Source organism: Bidens hawaiensis, unplaced genomic scaffold (assembly GCF_021521415.1).
Source record: "Bidens hawaiensis isolate Kalapana, Puna unplaced genomic scaffold, B.hawaiensis_p1.1 tig00013007_1, whole genome shotgun sequence".
In the NCBI taxonomy this organism is placed as follows: domain Eukaryota; kingdom Viridiplantae; phylum Streptophyta; class Magnoliopsida; order Asterales; family Asteraceae; genus Bidens; species Bidens hawaiensis.
In genome coordinates, this window is record NW_027492093.1 from 494,914 (window position 1) to 499,709 (window position 4,796).

A 4,796-nucleotide genomic window follows, 5' to 3' on the forward strand; every position below is an offset into this window, starting at 1 on the left:
AGCTTGACCAATCGACTCAAGACCAATTGACATTCTAGCAATCTCTTTTCCGATGTCGTGATTGGCGGTTCTTTTCCCACGTTCCCTACCCGGGGGGCGACTAGAGCCTTGCTATTTCAAATCGCCCTCGGACAAGTTTAGGTCGAAGTTAATTTGAGTCTCCAAGCTGTTAGAAGAGACGTAGGAGCCGGACTCGCTAGTTTTTGTACGTTTACCCGATTCTTTTCCGACATCCGCATCCATAGTAACTAATATAATCCATTTCGAGCACTTCTTGAGCACGTCCCACAAGTAGCACTCGTCAAACGTCTTCACCATCCCGTACTTCCTTAACACCTCCGCTTTCCACTCGTCGCAAGTGAATTGAAAAACTTGAAGATCATCGGACCCACTCTGTCGCATTCGGTTTGCATTTCGGTTATGTAAGTTGGTAAATAATCCTACAAACTTACGAATATCGGACCACTGACCCGATATCATATTATCAGTTCGGTCCCTGCTCCCCACTTGCTCATAAAACAATTCCCGAACTTTGCTCCAAAATACTCGACGTTTATGAAAGTCGGCTATAAAAAAATAACAAAACTTTAGTAAATTGCAAACAAAAACTAAAAATTTTAATTAAAAAAAAATGCACCAAAAAATAATTACCCTCGTTTCGATCTTGAGATATCTCAATCCAAGCTCTAGCCAACGCTAATTTTTCATCCTTTTTTCAAGGAGTAGACTTTCGCTTCGTCACAGCCGGTGTCGATGAACCGCCCGCTTCTCCGGTTTTATTCGTTTTCTTACCTTTGTGAGAGCGTTTTGTGGGTTTATCCGGTACCGGTTGTGTCTCCGGAACGGAAAACTCGGGTTGTGTCTCCGGAACGGAAAACTCGGGTTGTGTATCCGAGTTGACAAAAGTCGCGTTTTGAGATGCCATTAGATCTTGAAAGGCCTCGTCAGACATGTAGTCCAACCCCTGCATCTGAAATTGAGCGTTGTAGTTGAAATTTCCCGAATCCGACATGATTTTTTAACTAACTTTGGAAAATCAAATGAGAGGTATTAATAGAAATATTGAGAGAAAGAGAATGAGATAGGTGATTTAAAAAAAAATGAGTTGTTATATTTATAATAAGTTTGAATTTTTTTTTTTATTTTAATACCCTAACGGCTCTCCCCAACGGTCACCTCACGTGGACTGTCCCACACCCCTCATCCGCGCCCCCATCCGTGCCAACGTGGTAGCGGTGTTCATGAGCCAGGTGGTCACGCTCCCCATCCGCACCCCACTACCTTTAGCCTAATTTGTACTGGTTTAAGCTTAAAAACACGAGACAGCAACACGTGTTACTCAACTGTACAACAAATAACACACAAACACAACCGAAGCAGCCTCCGAGTCTCACACTTGTCTAGAAACTTCCCTTATTCCTTCATTCATCTCCCCAATAAATACTCTAATCACACACTTCCAACCTTTAACAACACTATCCACTTGATCTATCATATCATCAACTATCCAAATGGACTTGAAGAAAGAAGTAATGCAATTAGATGATGAAGTTACATTCGTATCCTCATCGTCATCTTCTTCACCGCGGCCTAAGGAAGGGCTGCACGAGGTGGGTCCGCCGCCGTTCCTGACGAAAACGTTTGATATGGTGGAGGATCCGTCGACGGACGCGGTGGTGTCGTGGAGTAGAGGGAGGAATAGTTTTATTGTCTGGGACTCCAATACCTTCTCCACTACTTTGCTGCCGAGGTATTTTAATCATAGTAATTTTTCTAGCTTCATCCGCCAGCTCAATACTTATGTAAGTCTTCCTTACTTTAATCTCATGTTATGTTCCTCTTAGATTCTGGAATCCGACAATGATTCTAGAAGATTTTAGAGACTTCGGGTGTTCGGATTAATTATCCTAAATGTCTTTTATTTTAAAATTAAATAATTAATATTAGTCAATAATATCGGATGTTTTGAATATCTGAAATGATATTTTTTTTAACGAACATTTTTTTCCAGAATTCGGATATCTTATTTTGAACACCCCTATTTATTGTATGAAATTTTAGGCTACTATTGTTTTAATTGACTGGTGATCTTCAAATGCTTATGTTATTTGAATTGTGCTTCTGTGTTGATTATTGAAACTTTGGATATTCGAATCTGAAACCGAACCCGAATTATCCAAAATGTGGATTTAGGATATTTTAAGTTTTTGGATACGGATGGTGATTTTAAAAAATTTCGGATGTCAAAATTATTCAAAATGTATCATGTTTTAATTGTCAAATAATAAGTATTAGTTAGGAATTTAAGATATTTCAGATATTTTCGGATATCCAAAATAATTTATTTTTTTTTAATTCTTAAATATTTTAATTTTTGTTACATAAACATTTTTTTTTTGAGAATTCGGATATCTCTTGGATGTTCGAATCCAAAATTTCAGATATCGAAAGCTTCGGATATCCAATTTTGGGCACCCCTAAATATTTCGGAACTGTGCTTCTGTGTACATAAATGAAACATCATCAACTGGGAATATGTTCATTGATGCTCAATTTCTATTGTTGTTTAACTGCTTTAATCTGTTACTGAAGATGAAGTTTTATGCACAATGGTTATAGGGTTTCAGAAAAGTGGATCCGGATTGATGGGAATTTGCAAGTGAAGGGTTTCTTGGAGGTCAAAGGCATCTCCTGAAGACAATCAGAAGAAGAAGAAACGTGGTGCAACCAATCCAACCGAAGCAAGAATCCGGTCCGTGTATCGAGGTGGGCCAGTATGGGATCGAGGAAGAACTTGAAGGACTTAAAAGAGACAGAAGTTTGCTAATGGCAGAAATAGTTAGACTGAGGCAACTACAACAGCATTCAAAAGACCAGCTCGTATCGATGGAAAACCGACTTAGAAGCACTGAACGGAAACAGCAAAACATGATGGGATTTCTTGCAAAAGCCTTTACCAACCCTGAGTTTATGCAGAGGTACATGGATAAGTATGCAAACCAAGAACAAGAATGTATTGAGACAGGTCGCAAAAGACGGTTAACAATGACACCGAGTGTGGAGAATTTTCAAGAACTGGATGTTGGTATTGAAGACATCGAAGATCCGTTTCTTGCAGCCCGTGTTGAAGGTGAATCAAGCAGTGATGTTGGTAATCAAGGAGATGTTTCAAACCTGGTGGATGAACTGTTGAATGTGGATCTACCCGTTGAAAATGAAGAGTTTCTTGATGATTTGGATGGTCAACAGCTTGATTGGGATGAAGATCTGCAAGAGTTAGTGGACCAGATGGAGTATTTAAGGTCATCAAAACCTTAAATGCTTGATCGAAGTTGAAGTCATTGTTGTTGAGATCTTATAGTCTTTGCAGCTTCGCCTCCTCTTTACAAGATGCATATGACTTTTTAGAAATATTATAGATGAATGAATATATATATATATATATATATATATATATTTTCGTTAGATATCATATTAGTATGTTATAAGTTAACCTCTAAATCTGTTTAAATATAATTTATATTAACATTTTCTCCTAATTACGTGGGTCACTATTTAATGTTGTATTTAAAAAGGTTTTAGATATTTATGAATTGTAAAATTTTGTTTATCATTATATTTTATTAATTAGGTTATTAACCTGTGTATTACACGGGTGAAAATTAGTAAAATCGCCAAGTAAACATATATATTTATTTAAATATGTATAAAAATTTGTATTAATATGAACAGATAAATTTACATATACACACACAGATATATATATATATATATATATATATATAAATATATATATATAACACATACATATTTCTAATTAAAATAAATTGGAGGAAAGAAAAGTTCTGAGGAAAATATTCTTAGGATTTAACAATTGAATTGTTGTTTTTTAGTAGATTAATGTATTCGTAGGTGTATAAAATTATATTATCAGGTAATCGTCAAAAGTAATATATTGTTTGAAATGAGCAAAGAAAATATAATAAAATATACTATTTGCATAAATAAAGTTACAAATAATGAAATTAAATTCTAAAATTAATACAAAGAAACATTAATAAAATATACTATTTGCATACATAAAGTTACAAATAATGAAATTAAATTCTAAAATTAATACAAAGAAACATTAATAAAAAAACTTCTTAAGCTTTCAAATATTTCCTTGTAAAGAACATTTGTTGTTGTGTTTGTAACTTTACTTTCTTTATTTAAATAGTATTTTAAGTCAATATCTACTCTTGGCTCTTCATAAAACGACACACAGTTGACAATGTGTAAAAATTAGGTGGGTTGAAATAAAAGGACAAGTAATGAATAATACACGCAAGTCATTAATTCAATATACCCTAAAGGTCCACTAAATGTCTTCAAGTCTTGCATAAGGATCCCTCGTAAAACCCGTAGCATGTATGAAAATAACATGTCAACTAAAATGTTGGCGAGTAATCATAAGTTTATAATATATAGTATTGTGGAGAAATGTAATTCACAAGTCATTTAATTCATAAAACTAAATACATGAGTATGTAACAAATAAGGGTGTCCATTATTGAGAATGGACGTGCCGGTTCGTCATTGAGATCAAACGAGTGTGTGCTCACTATTGAGAATGAACACATTGAGTATGAGCAATCACCACCATCAACACTGTAAACACATATCATGTAATTTGAGCATGTAGCATGCATCATAAACGCTTACATCGAAATAAACACGCAATAACATAATTGTGAATCATTTGTAATAATGAGATAAAAGTGAAATGAACATGAACTCGATAATAGGTATACATG

At 34.9% G+C, this 4,796-nt stretch overlaps 1 pseudogene across 1 annotated transcript; it reads left to right on the plus strand.

The window, feature by feature from the left end:
* The first annotated feature begins 1,511 nt into the window (after window positions 1-1,511).
* LOC143542977 (heat stress transcription factor A-2-like) lies at window positions 1,512-3,388 on the plus strand (annotated as a pseudogene). Its single transcript, XR_013136991.1, has 2 exons — window positions 1,512-1,802; window positions 2,620-3,388. The product of XR_013136991.1 is annotated as a heat stress transcription factor A-2-like (transcript).
* The last annotated feature ends 1,408 nt before the right edge of the window (window positions 3,389-4,796 follow it).